Source organism: Patella vulgata, chromosome 9 (genome assembly GCF_932274485.2).
Source record: "Patella vulgata chromosome 9, xgPatVulg1.2, whole genome shotgun sequence".
Lineage (NCBI taxonomy): Eukaryota > Metazoa > Mollusca > Gastropoda > Patellidae > Patella > Patella vulgata.
Genome location: NC_065887.2, coordinates 23386443 through 23401450, shown reverse-complemented (window position 1 = coordinate 23401450; position 15008 = coordinate 23386443). Strand labels below are relative to the sequence as shown.

General features: G+C 36.7%; 1 long non-coding RNA gene across 1 annotated transcript; it reads right to left on the bottom strand.

The window, feature by feature from the left end:
* Positions 1 to 4055: 4055 nt before the first annotated feature.
* Positions 4056 to 5002, bottom strand: LOC126832257 (uncharacterized). The gene is made up of 3 exons (XR_007684624.2): positions 4896 to 5002; positions 4353 to 4500; positions 4056 to 4118 (listed from the first exon to the last, which is right to left on the bottom strand). It is a non-coding gene; the product is annotated as an uncharacterized LOC126832257 (long non-coding RNA).
* Positions 5003 to 15008: the final 10006 nt, after the last annotated feature.

Genomic DNA, 15008 nt, shown 5'->3' with positions numbered 1-15008 from the left:
GCTACCCGTCCATCTTGTTAACACACTACACACTACAATAATTATTGGACCTTTTTGGACTTTTAATAAGTTGTTTAGTTTGGTAGAAGACAGACGTCTAACACCAAAAGAGGCCCTAAGCACATAGCAGATTTTGGTGACCCCATGTAGGCCTGTATATATATTATATAAAATATTATAAACAATAATAAGCCATAAAACCAACTTGTGTTTTTCAAACAGAGGTTTTATACACGCTATACCTAACTGAAACAAAGCGGTCATTAGTAAGGAAGGAGAAAGCGGATGACGCCCCCTTATTAAAAGTTATTGGGCCCTTTGAATGCTCGTATAAAGTACGTAAAACCACTATATATCATATCATTTTGAATTTGTTGTTAATAATCAACATCAAATCACCATTAGTCCGGTGGCTGAAGGGGGTGTGTAGGGGGGGGGGGACTCGCCACCCGAGCTGTGTTTATGAGACTAAGTTTCTAGATCAGTATTTTGCGTAGATTCCGAATCTGTGGGGTGATCTGGCGTTTGAGGGGGCGTTTTCGAGATATGGTGGTCCAATGTCTACAATTGGGGTGAAATGTGATTAGCACATGTGAGCTGTATTATAAGGTCTGTCATTGAGTCAACTGGCGTAGTTTTGAACGCCCCCTCCCCCATACAGCCCCCGCATTACATTGTATCCCCACACTCTCCGATGGCCAATCGTTATTGACAATCCCCTTCTAGATGACATGTTCAAAAACTAAGAGCTGTGCATGGGTACAGGCGTTAAATTCAGACCTGGCAGCGTGACTGTATTCAAGGACCGATTGTCGAGATAAATAGAGCTGGCCAGATACCGCCTGTCGCCTGATCACTAGTTTATCCGACCAGGGAGGAAATTGTAACCTCAACGAAGTTCCCGAAAATTTAGAAAATAGCCTGCCGGAAATGCAGTCTGGCAGTATTTCAGGCACTGATCGTCGAGATAAATAGAGATTACCAGATACCGCATGTCGCCAAATCACTAGTTTATCCGACCAGAGAGGAAGTGTAAAACGAACGGAGTGAGTGAATCAAAGTGAATGAATATTTTCGCCACGATATTTTGAGAAATAGACTGCCGGAAATGGAGCCTGGCAGTATTTCTGACACTGGTCGTCAAGATAAATGGAGCTAACCAGATACTGTCTGTCGCCGAAGCAATAGCCTACGCGAAACGAGAGGGAGGTGTCAAACGAACAAAGTGAGTGAATCAAGTGAATGAATATTCTTGCCGCGTTGAAACTATGTCCAAACACTTTGAGGATCGTAAAAAGCACTTCGCAAGTGGCTCACGTGTTTTCATATATATAGTCCAGTCAATTAATGATTTTATCCCCCCCCCCCCAAATTTTGCGCACCGGAAAGCTTTAAAATCCAAGAAGGCCGACATTTGCCTAATCAATGTATATGAAAACCCTAAACTATTGGTTTAAGACCCTATACATGTATTATGAACATATAAATTAATGCTTTTGGGGCCATTCTTTCATTTGAAGATATAGCCAGTACTGTAAACTGGCCCCTTAATTAAAGCGGTAATAATAAGTAAAATCCAAGATGGCTGACATGCGCCAAATGATCAATGTACAGGAAAATCTTAAACGTTTGGTTTAAGACCTATAAGTGTAATATGAACATGTAAATTAATGTTTTTGGGGTCATTCTTTCATTTATAATTGCTAAAATTTAACTAGTTGTATAATATGATACATACAAAAATTCCTTTAACATTATAGAAAAATACTATCTCATATTTTAAACTGCTGGCTTTACTATGTGCCATACAAATTATGTCATAAATGGAATGCGATTTGGCATGTAAACTTCCAAGAATTATTACACAGTGGGCTTCCCATACAGTAGAATAGAAATGAAAAAGTCGCATCCTTATTTCCATGACACAATGTAAGCACCCCCGTGAGAAAAAGTTCCCTCAAGCCTAGTCCCAAAAAATTAAGTGCTCAGTTATTATAAGTCGCCATTATTATAAGTCGCCATAATGTCACGATTCTTTCACTAATCTCATAGGTCTCATACTATCGTATCACTATCATATTCACGATTATAGCGAATCCCTAAGTTAGTAGTACCACTAGTTAGTGGGCCTTGGGGCGACAGACTGTACAAAACAGGCGGCATTGACAGGCAGGCCTCAAGATTCTTTCCCATTTCTTATCCACTCGTTCACAGGAATTTGCCCCCACCAGTGAAATCAAATGCCTGGAAATTGACTAAAATTTTCAGACCCAGTCCCAAATAATTAAAATTTCGGTTATATATTATACGTTGCTATCTGATATCTACGACGCTCGATTCTATTACGGTAGTATTCTTCCACTCCTCGGTGGTCTGGGTCGTGAGGCGATAGACAGTACTACTGTTCTGTAAACTCTCACAAAACAGACGGAATTGACAGGCAGATCTCGAGATTCTGTCCCATTGATTGCCATTTCTGATCCACTTGTTCACAAGAATTTGCTCCCAGCAATGATCCCAAACGCCTGGATATTGGCTCAGATTTTCTCCTCTTCGGGTTACTCTGTATTATAGCCACTGGCCCTAAGATTCACAAAAAATTAATAACAAAATCAGTAAAAATCATAATATGACACGAACTTTGTGTCAACTTGAATAAAACTGCTTTCCAGCGAGATAACGATCGTCGAACAACTATACAGGCAAAAGGATCTATTTCCTACCGGGACGCCCAGTATTAGTGCCAGTATTTTGTTGACATTCATTGTGGGGTGGGGTTATGGATGGCGGCCTAAGATTCGGACTTCCCCCACCCCCTCCTACTTACAGCCTCTAGATCCGCTACTGGTTTTACCTCGAGATTCTATGAATGTATAACAGTAAATATGATGCAAACTATAACGTTGTATAGCACAGCAAACTGAGATAGGCGCTTATTTTAGCTAAAGTTGCTCAGTTAATAAAATACACCCTCATGTGTCTTAGAAATCATATAGACGGCATCACGCTTCATTCTATGAAGAACAAATTGGTAAATAATTTCTTGCACATCTATTTGCTTGTCTTGCTTCACTCATCTTCCAGGACATCAGGTTATTGGGGGCAGGGACCCAAAAACGTACATACCATATATGCCAGTAAGTGATGGAGAAGTGCAGAGTTATGAGTATACGTATTTGGGGTTGGGGATTCCCCGAAAATGGTATAAGGAACCACTTGAAACCACTGGGCTTATCTTCAAATGAAAGAATGACCCCAAAAACATTAATTTATAAAGAGACCAAAATTGTTATTTTATGATAAAACAGTGCAGAGTTATGCCCCTTTATACATTTGGATTCTGTACAGCATGTTTCTGGGGTAATATCCCCGAAAATGGTTGAAGAGAGCATCGGACATCTATGAAAACCATGCCATATACAAGTTTGACCATGACAGCCTAATGCATGGCGCTTGTTTCATGTGTTTCCGATTTTAGGAAGGAAAATGCCCCCACCCCTTGACGCCGCCACTGAAAGAGCTGCACCCTTTCCTAAAATAAATCCCATAAATCATGCATTATTTGGAACAAATAAGAATCACGACAACGAATTAGGATTTATAGATACGAAATTTTACAATAAAAAAATAGGAGTGTCGAATGCTAAATAAGCAATGTAAATATTTTTTTTCTGAAATGACAAATGGGCATCGACATAACATTAAAAGATCCGATAATCTTGCCAATAACCTAGATATTCCCATTCGTAGAACATTTGTCGGAATGATAGAGTCTAAAATTGTTGATGAATAGTCGTGTATCTTACGGTAGCGCAAGTCTTAATGTCGCTTGTTTATTGCATTTTGTCTAGCTTGATTCCCCTTCAAACATGGCCGGCGGATTACATATGAACAACTGCGGCAATACAAAGGGAGATTGATATGTTTAGAGCGATGAGGACACAACGTAGGGAAAACCACGAGGTTAGACAGGCATCCATCCTACCAATATTGACGTGCAGACGATTTAACCACCAAAACACACAATAGTATATCAAAAAATACAATAACAAATACAAATTTCAATTACAATTTATTCCACTTAACCAATCTTAAAGTGAGTAGCCATAAATTGGAATCTGAAAAAGAGAAAATAGTAAATGTTATGTTTTGTTCCTTCCTTGTTATGTAGCTGAAACCTATACAAAAAGAACGGAGCCAAAACGTGTACCTCGACATCAGTTATCTGATCTTGTTAAATTCTAAACTTACACTTCTATTATTTCATCCATTATTTTTAGCCAAGCTCGTATAAACCAATGAAGATTCTGTACTCTAATCACGAGCTTCACTGACAGAAAGACAATACTTACGATTTACAGAAGAGAGGACATCCAGAACCAATAATCTCTGCAGTGGCAATTTTGTGACATTCGACCTCACACTGGGCCTCTGTGGCATCAGTTCCGATCGCAGCAGCGATTTTATTTACATTTTCCTTCAATACATCAAGATGGATATCTGGAATTAACAGTATATATTGTAAACATAAAATATCAAATAACACAAAAGAGCAAACAATATACAGAAATTGACTGTCACTAGAAAAGAGTCATATATTATGAATTTTTACTAAAAGTTATAATAGTTATGTTGGTCTAATAAATATTAAAACTTATAATTTCTACACTAAACCATTTATAGTTTACACCCGTGGCCAGTGATTTCACGCCTAAATGTCTTGGGAGAAATAAAAAATAATTTGATTGATTATTTCTAACATACAGGCCAGTCCATTTTTTACACCAGTTTCTTCGTTCCTTCTTGGAGCTGAATTCGCTTACAGAAAATTTCACGAGATGTTTTGTGCTTGGATCTGCTTTATTATATATTACAATAACAATCTCTGAACGTACCTTTTTTGAGTTGGTTGAAGATGTCAAGAAGTGGATTGGCGGTAAATGCCAAGGGCAATAGAACCAGAAGAACAATGGCAAATTTCATTTTGATTTCTAAAACAGAAAAAGAAGTGTGACGATTTTATAATTAATTGAAAAAAAAAAAAAAAAAAATTTCTTTTCCGTATAGATCATATAATTTTAAATTTCTGTTTAATTTCTTTTCTGTATAGATCATATAATTTTAAAATTCTGTTTAATTTCCATATTATACCTATTTAAGACTGCTTGGGAAATATATGGCTTCAAAACGGATTAATCCTGATACACCCTTTAGACTGTCAAGAGAGAATCAAAGAATTTAAACTTTTACCCAGAAGTGGCCGCTTCGTCAGCTCCGACTATATATTGTTTATAAACCCAATCAGGGTTATGTACTGAAATTCACTATTGACGGATCCAGTTGTCCATCTCATTTACTTAGACAGACTCAATATGTGAGGTTATGTGAAACAACAACGTTCCCTTACATAACTAAAAAGTAAGCGGCTCATAAATAAAGTAAGCGGCTCATAAATAAACTAATTAGCTCACCTGACTGGAGATTAGATTCAGTAGCGATTCAAGTATTGCATATGCCTTTTATAGTGAGTGCGCCATGATTTGCAATGTGTATCTGCCATCTGCAAGGCTAACCTTGGGATATACATAGATTAAATCAGATAAAGTAAAGTTTATTGGCCTAGAATGTTCCCGGCCGTTTCCTCATGTCTTTTATCTTTCTTCTTTTTAAAAACAAAATCAATAAAACGACATAATACATAGTTTACATTACATTCACAATGTATAACATCAAATCTTAGAATCTCATTAAAATTTCAAAACAATAATCACACAGATCACCGATTTATTATTGAAAGCTATATTATAATTCATTTAGTAAAAAAGAAAGACAAAGAAACTAAAAACAAAACACAAAAATACAAAAAATAGCTAGAGGTATGAAAGGAATCCTAGAAAGGTATGCATAATATTCATGTTGTATAATCTCATTAATTTACTAAAGTTTCATTTAATTCATTTTTTCTTTCAAGTAGTTTCGATAATTAATAATTGTAGGACTAATATTTTCTATTTTCGATTTATAGAGGTAATATTTTGTTCAAAATATGAAATGATTTATAAATAAGAATTCACGATATGATTTAGAACCTGTTTCTTTCAAAAAAGCAAAATGAATGTTTGTAATTGTACTGAAATGTCTTTAGTTGAACATATTTTATGCAAACCATTCCATATTATTTGTGCGTAATTGCAATATATATAAATGTGTTCTGTGGTTTCTATATATTTGAATAGCAAAAATCGCACAAAGAAGATTCTTTTAATTGGATTTTAAATAAAAGGTCGTTTGTAAATATAATTTTATGGCGGTATTTACATTGGAAGTTCTATAACCTGATGTTACTGTTAATGCTGGTTTTATAGACCAAATTGAAGACACATGAGATTTCACTTTCTTCTAAATTAAAACTATTCGCTTCTTCCCGTTTACTTATTGATAATGGTTAACTTTTAGAATCTAATCGTAGTAAATAAAAATGTTTTTTGTTTTAATCTCATCTAGTGATTTTTTATATATAATTATAAAATTGTTATTAATATTGTCAGACACGTTTTGTTTTCTTACAATAGGCGTAGATTCGTAGTCGATTTTATCCAAAACCTCTTTAACTGCTAAGCAAACGCTTTCATTTTGCTCGCAGAATGGATTGCTTGTTAGATCCGAAAAAAAAAAAAAAAAAAATTCCAGCGGCTGCCGGGCAAGATGCGCCCTCACTTTGCAAGAGATGGATAGGGAACAAGCTAAAAATAAAAGCGATTTTTTTGTACCATCAGGGGTCATAATCCAGAAAGTGATGGTCTGAAATGCGCAAATATCACAAGGGACTGAGATCTTTGGGATATAAAGATACTGTTTAAGTTTCATCAAAATCGGATAAAAATTGTGACCTCGTATTATATACTTGTACACAATTTGCGTACAAAGAGCGGCCATTTTGTCTGACAGTTTCACTTCGATTTTCCCGAAATTCGAATTCAACCTTCATTAGGGTGAAATGGTGACATATTTAAACGGTTTTTCAAATCGGAAAAAAATTGTTGCCTCTAGAGAATCTACAAGCTAAAAATGGGATTTTTCGAACAAACAGGGGCCAAAATCAAGGAAGTTACGTTCGGATATGCGCGATTATCAAAAGGAACCAAGATCTTAGTGTGTAACGGTGATATATTCACTCGTTGTGTTTTTAAATCGGATAAAAATTGTAACCTCTACAGGGACAACAAGCTAAAAACGCAATTTTTCGTACAATCAAGGGCCATAATTATGCAAATACCTATGCAGGTTGTGATATGATAAATAGTCATGGACACTTGACATGCTTTGAGAGTATGTTCACAGATGAAGAACTTATCGCCCCAACAGAACCACTGAGCTGCACATGCTACACGCAATAGCGCCATAACACGTGGGAGGGGTTTAATTTCAAATTTGACACTTCAAGGAAGGGTTGATGAAAACTGCCGCGTGCTGGTTTATCCTATCCATGTTTGATTTCCTATCGGTTCTTGCATAAGGTTTACTGTTTAGCGTATCTTTGCTTTAGTGTGTTACGTTTAATTTGCAATGAGACGTCTTCAAAATGATGAACGTCTACGTGCTATTGGCAGGCTTCAAATGGGTTCTACACCACAGCGAGCAGTAGCCAACATGCTTAATGTGTCACAGTCTGTGATCAGCAGACTGTGGAACCGGTACCACAGTCTGTTATGATGTGGGGAGGAATCACCACGACTGGCAGAATGGACTTGCATATTGTTCAAGGAAGGGTCACTGGTGTGTACTACCGTGACCTCATCCTGGCACCGATAGTTCTGCCCTTTGCTCAACGTGCAGGTCGACGCTTCATCTTTCAAGATGTTAATGCCCGTGCCCACCGCGCTTGTGTCGTGAATGACTTCCGCCAGCGTCACCATATTGTCCATATGCCTTGGCCAGCCATGAGTCCTGACCTTTCCTCTATAGAGCATGTCTGGGACATGATTGGGAGACGTGTTCGTTGACGTCAACGTCAACCGTCAATACTGATAGAATTGGCCGTGCCACTACAAGAGGAGTGGGTCAGATTGCCCCAAATCGTGATTTTGTTTTAAGTGTATAGTTTTTAGCTTCAGTTGAATAAAATGAACAGATGTTTAAAATGTATTGTGTAATAGGATACTTAAGATAATAAATAAAACAATTTTTATCAATGTAACTATACCTTTATTACATTATTTCATTTATAGATACACCAATAATCCTGTAGGTATTGCTTTGTTACAACTATTTTATATATAGATACACCAATAATCCTGTAACTATTGCTTTATTACATTATTTTATACATAGATACACCAATAATCCTGTGTTGATGGGGCGTTGTAATGTTGCTATTATTCCGGATTCGTTGTTTGATTGGCTACGTGATTTGGAATGCGCAAATTCCTGGACCGTATCGCGTATCCATTTCGATTTTGCGTGTGACGTCATCAGTGCGTGTGTATTTCTCATACGTGAGATACTGCAGCTTTCACTCGGAAAAGGCCCGTACAACATCGACGTCTTTTTTTACCGCATTCTTGGCTTCTTTTAGACGCTGAAATGTTGTGCAGTAGCGTTTTTATGAATCTATGTGTATCCTAGAACACGAAGGTGTATATTTGATGTGATTTTAACCATGAAAAAGATTGGAATTTAATCATTATTTTTGATGAGCTGTTCGCGGAATTTTCATATTTTTCCTGTCTGTCTGCATGCTGGTTGATCTACGTGCTAAACTTAGGGAGGTGGGACCTTGCAAATCTGTAAAGACGTATATACTTTCTGAAATAATACATTAGTGAAACCAAAAATTGTTGCCCAATCGAAGTCGAATTTTTAATAAGATTCGATACTAAATTTTTTAAAATGTTAAATGACTCATCGACTGTCAAGCGACTTTACTCCCTTTAGGAATTTGTAGGCTAGGCACTTGACTAGTACTGCCATCATGCTGTAATAGAACTAAGCCCATCTCAGCTACCCATACGTACGCGGTGTGAAAATCTGCCCAAACTCTAAAACTACATTAACGAAACGTATCACGTAACGATACGGATACGCGATGCGAATGGGAAAAATTCCACTTGCCAAAAGTCTCTAATAATACTCAAGTTAAAACGCATTAATTACAAATCGTTCCAGTTTTAATATTTCATAACATCTGAGAATTGATTGGCCATGATACTTCCATTATCTTTGTGAAACACCGCTAAAGAGATTATCATCAACCTGGTTGTTTATTATTCTATTTGGTGTTGCATTTCGTTTTTAATTAAATCTATTGGCAGTGGCGTGCATAAGTATGGTGGTGCTTGGGGCCTACTCTTAGATTGTATGCCCCCAAGACTCAAGTATATGACTGACTCTCTATTAAGCCGTACCTATGTCCAACATATTAACGGGAAATAATATACCAAAGCTATACGAATGAATGAATGAAATAGAGTCTTATGGCACATCGACTCCAGCCTTACAATTTTGCACTAAAAATTTGGTGACAGCGTACCCAAAATGCACAATTTCTCCTAATCCTTTCCAGATTACTTTTAGGGGGTGGGGTGAGGGTGAATCTTTACCGGACTATAAAAATGAATGGCTTCCCGCCAATATGTCGAAAGTCAACATATTTCTACAATTCAAATCGTAGTAAAGCCAATAAACGACATTTCATCGAACTGTGGTTTTATCCCTTAGACAGCTTTGTGGAAATCACCCTTCCCCACTCCCCATCCCAGCAACATACTCCACAAAAACAACAACAAATGTTATTTCAATTAAAATTTATTCAATTTAACCAACTATATGAAAGTGATTAGCCATATACTGGAATCTGCAAAACAGAACACATAGGTTAAATTATGACATGTTATATCTGGAATGACTCCTTACCTCTTAACTACCCCTTCCAAAATTATTAAAGAGTCGTATTTATCGGGCCATTCAGTGCAAAATTGGAATTACTTAATTTTCAAACAACTTAGTATTTTGATATACAATACCGCTTTATACTTTGGCTTCTTATTTGTATACTTAAGCGAGTTCATATGACAAGAACGGTTTAATTATTCCTGACAGGCCAACAATCGACCGTATGAGTTACTCTCGTAATCGAACCTTTCAGTTTCTCTGTATCCACGTCATGATTAATTTATATACGCAATTCTCTCCAATCGATTCTCTACCATCAACTATCAATATCTCCTTACCTTTTCTCTTTTTTGGTATTATGTAGATATCAAATGCTTCCACGACTGAAAGACAATACTTACCCTTTACAGAATACGGGACATCCAGAATTGAGGATCTCTGCGGTGGCAACTCTTTTGCAGACAGTCTCGCATTCAGCCTCCGTAGCATCGCTTCCAACAGAAGCGGCAATCTTATTTACATTTTCTTTCAATACATCAAGATGGATATCTGGTATATAGTAAACATAAAATATCAAATAATGACACAGCAGTAGAAATTATATACCACATAGAGCTGTTACCTAGCTTAGATTGATAATTTGTAATCATGGTCTACGTGTAATGTGCGACGTCATAAACACGACAACTACACTGCTTTAAAGACATATTAACAGACGCAATCTTAGAAACCCATCACCGAACAAAGTAAAGTTAACACTAGAAAGGCTAAGTATAAACGTTTCAAAGAATCTTTCGCACAAAAATAACACTGTTTAGTAAAACGCATCTAGAGTCGATCTTTTGACGCCCTTTATCCACAAATTCTATAATGTCGAACACCTTACAAAAATCAAAACACAAAAGTCAATCCAGGATATGTCAATGCCCAACATCCTCTCGTAAATGTGCCTTCAGATAAGTAATATGAATATAATTAATATATAAATATATGAATTTTCCGTCTGAGAAAGTAGTTCCCATATTTTCAAATATATCACAATTAACAATTACAAAACTATTTATATAGTTTTAAATAACAAGGAGATAAACATATACGATAAACCAATTAGTATAACTTCAATACAATACGACATAGCTTATTTGCGAGCTATGCCTACAGTCGGTTCAGTGCTGCTTTGCAGGTCTAGCTTATTAGGCTTTCTGACTTTCGATTGAAAGACCATAGTTTTTGCTAAAATTATTATTATTCTTAAAGTCCTAAATGTTCTCAGCGTACCTTTCTTGAGTTGGTTGAAGATGTCAACAATTGGATTGGAGTAACATACCAAGGGTAAGAGAACAAGAACAACAATGGCTAATTTCATTTTGATATCTAAAAAAGAAAAAAAAGAATAAATATAATAATTACTTAATGAAATAAATCTGATTTAGATATTAAATACAGTACTTCATAATGCAGATTTTATATTGTTTTGTTTTTTTCAATTCATGTGCAAATTAAAAAGCTTCAAAATTTTTGTAGGCCTATCAATCATAAGAATGATCAATTCTAATGCTATCAGTTGAACTATTCAGCGACCAGTCAAATATGAACCTAAATACATACGATTTTAGTCCTGTCTGACACAAGATATCTCCTCGCGAGCCCATTACGTAAAATTGGAAGTTTTCTAATGATGAAGCGGTTTGAAGAACACAATTCAAAACTAATTAAATCACGGTTGTTACTGTTATTCATTTTTCAATTTTACAGATAAACTCCAAGACCTTTATTCAGAACAAGCTTCCATAACAAAGTTTGTTAGAACTCAAACGGCGTTTAGGACAAATACAACCCCCCCAAAAACGTCAACCAACGCCTTGACAGATCCAATATTTGTCTGCTATTGTCCCCTCCTCTGTAACTACATAGTTACCCTAAGCCCATTCGCTTACCTGACTGTAGATTCAGTGGTGGTGTAAGTGCTGCACATGTCTTTTATAGTCAACAATGGATTGATAAGCCTTACGCATTCTGTAGGACTTACTTCACTATCTTTGGGTAGTTGACTTATAATGTCAGTGAAACTTTGATTGTGTTTCTCTGTATGGGCCACGAAGGCTGTACATTTTGCTCATGTTCTTTAACCAATCCCTAATCACGCCAAGAGCAGAAATGGTACCGGTGCTATTCTGGTGTATAACAACTTAGAATGCATTTCTTAAATATTAGAAAATTTAAATTAAACTTTAAAAGTGTTTGAAAATTTCTGATGCATTCTAACTGAAACTCTGGCTAGTTTTGTCTTCTCTTGGTGTTGTAATTTCAGATTTGGATTATTGTGTGTCTACAATTATTACATTACATTAATACTTTATTTTATGTTATCCTTGTCTGGAGTGCCGGAATGGGCCCTGGCAAAAAGTAGAGTCTAGTCTGACATTATGTTATCACATCAAATGACCAGTCGTTCCAACCAACGACCGAGGTAAGGTGAAACACATTGCCAATGGTGGAAACATTTCCGAAGATAACAGAATTTAATGTTCCTTATCAAACTTTATCCAAATAGATGACTCAATCTCTGTAACAAAAAAACTCCAAAACGTTTTATAAGAACATAACACGTCCCAGTATATTGCACTGGAGGAATGTATTGGGTGAATGTTATTTCAAATAAAATGTTCCAGCAACAATCGAAGGATGTACGAACTTCGTTACAATTGCATTTCTTTCGTGTGTTTCAACATTGACTATGTTACTAATTAAAAAATTGATTACGAAAACCACCTAATGCATGCCACTTATATAACAATCTCAATGAAATAGGATGACAGAGGAATTTAGTTAATAAATGCTAGTTAGAGTTGAATAATGTTAGACTGTACTGAATTCAAATCGCTACTGCACATAAGTACCGAGCAGTCTATTGGATGTAAGCACTGTTCTAACCTTTCCTCGCTTCCAACTATCCTTGGTCTCCACCCTATGATCAAACCCCGATACTCACCCCCCACACACCATGCCCATTTTGCGAAAATGATTAGCCCACTCCCTCTCATGGTTCCCCTTAGCATAGATGTAACATTCACGATGTTAGTCTCAAAATGACAGAATAAATAAGCGTTGGTAAGACATTAAACCCTAGTCTAGTCCAAACAACAAACAATCTCATTGTTGGGTGTCCCACCATAAATAAATATTTAAAAGAGAATCGGTTTCAGACGAGTTATTTGCCCCTGAGTTAGCAATAGGTATCAGACCAGTTATTTGATAATCTCGCTTACGAACATGGACGTAACTGACTTTAGACATGTACTTAGTCATAGCTTGATGTTATTTTTGAAATATTTTGAACGTTACAGGCGCATGTGACGCTGTTGTGAGTTAAACTTGGAATGGCGGAAATTCTGGCTTGCGTGCGGCACTCTACAACCAGTGTTTAATGTTTATAAAAATTATATTGAACTTGAGAAGTATAAATCCTAATAATTATAACAATTTGAATAGGGAAGTTGATAGTCGTTGGGTGATATTAATGAGTACGTAAAACTTTGTGGTAGACTCTATAATACTATTCTTGAAATTTATATATCTTCCGCAGCTATTCTTCCATTTTGTGGTATAATTAAGGATTGACTACACAACTAGAATAGATAACCAAAGACAGATAGCTCCAATTGTTACATGGCTCCTATAAACTGGGGTAACAGTTTACACTAGAATTCATCTGACCATTCTATAATATCATTTAAAAACTCAAAAGTCTCTGAATTTCACGCTAAAACGTAAAAAGAAAGAAAATAACGTTGAGATTACTTTGAATCATTGCCTATGATTTATCATATTGAAAATGTTCAACATCTCTTGAAATAAACTTATTTAAATTAACAGTCTTAATTCACTTTCATTTACACCAATGGTTATATCAAGGCGTCGCGATGTTTTTTTTTTCTTGGTCTTAAGTTTCATCAGCAATAGTACCAATTTATGAACAGGTTATTCGAAATACTGGACTGGCTTAACTCTTTTACAATAACGATCTAATAATAAATCAGTCATCTCTAACTTAACTTTACGTACTAAGCGGTAAGCCATCTTCTTCAGGATACACATCTAGCCAAATCCCAGTGATTTCTTGGTTCATTATCAGACTTGATACTCACGATATCGTTGACTTGTAGATTCTCATGACTTCTTGACCATTCCTGGATTTCTTGGAGATTCTGGAGGTAACTCTTTCTCCATGAGTTCCAAAACCCATTGGCGATATACTGAACTTTTCGCCATCTCTTTCGAAGGTATATTTTGTCGCCTTGGCAATTCACGACATGGAACGAACGTGTCGCTTATTCGATTAGTTTTACTTTTCGTCCGGTAAACAGTTTCGCCCGATTTTTCCATTGGTGAATCTTGGTGGTAGCAATAAATATGCTATTACCAGAAGATAGCCAATGGTTTAAGAGTATCTAATTCGTAGGAGATTATTATGGGTATATTATCCGATATCGCCCCGCTTTAATAAGAGAGAAAGATTAGTCTTGTGTTTTGGTTATTCTTTATATGTAATGGTCTTTAGAGGTAGGGAGGCACGGTGGCTAAGTGGGTAAGACACTGGCTCGCTAGCCTGAAGGTCGCATGTTCGATTCCTGCATTGGCCGAGAAAGTTCATCGGGATTTTCCGACGTGGGGTACAGAACGGAGAGCCTGACAAGGACATCTGTCTAGTCGCTCGGATGTATATATTGGCTTGCACGCAAAAGACCCCTTGGCAGTTGTAATTCGACTGGTTCATCCACCCACGGGCATACGCAATACGGTGTGCTATGAAGGAAATTTTGCCCGGGCAGTGGCGCTACAGCCTACTGTTATATCGAATTCCAAATGGCAAGAGATCTTTTACGTGCTAGGGGGGGGGGGCGAACGATTAGCGCGTGCGCGTTGTATCATAAGGTCTGTCATTGAGTCAACTGGCGTAGTTTCGATTCCCCGGTTGTACGTGTCAAGGAGTAAGATCGCCTGTCCAACCCCGTGGGTTTTCTCCTCCGGTTTCTTCCCACTGTTAAAGACCCCTACGCGCAAGCGAATTATTGAAATAAAATTGAACCATATGTTAGTCCCGAAATGACCTAGTT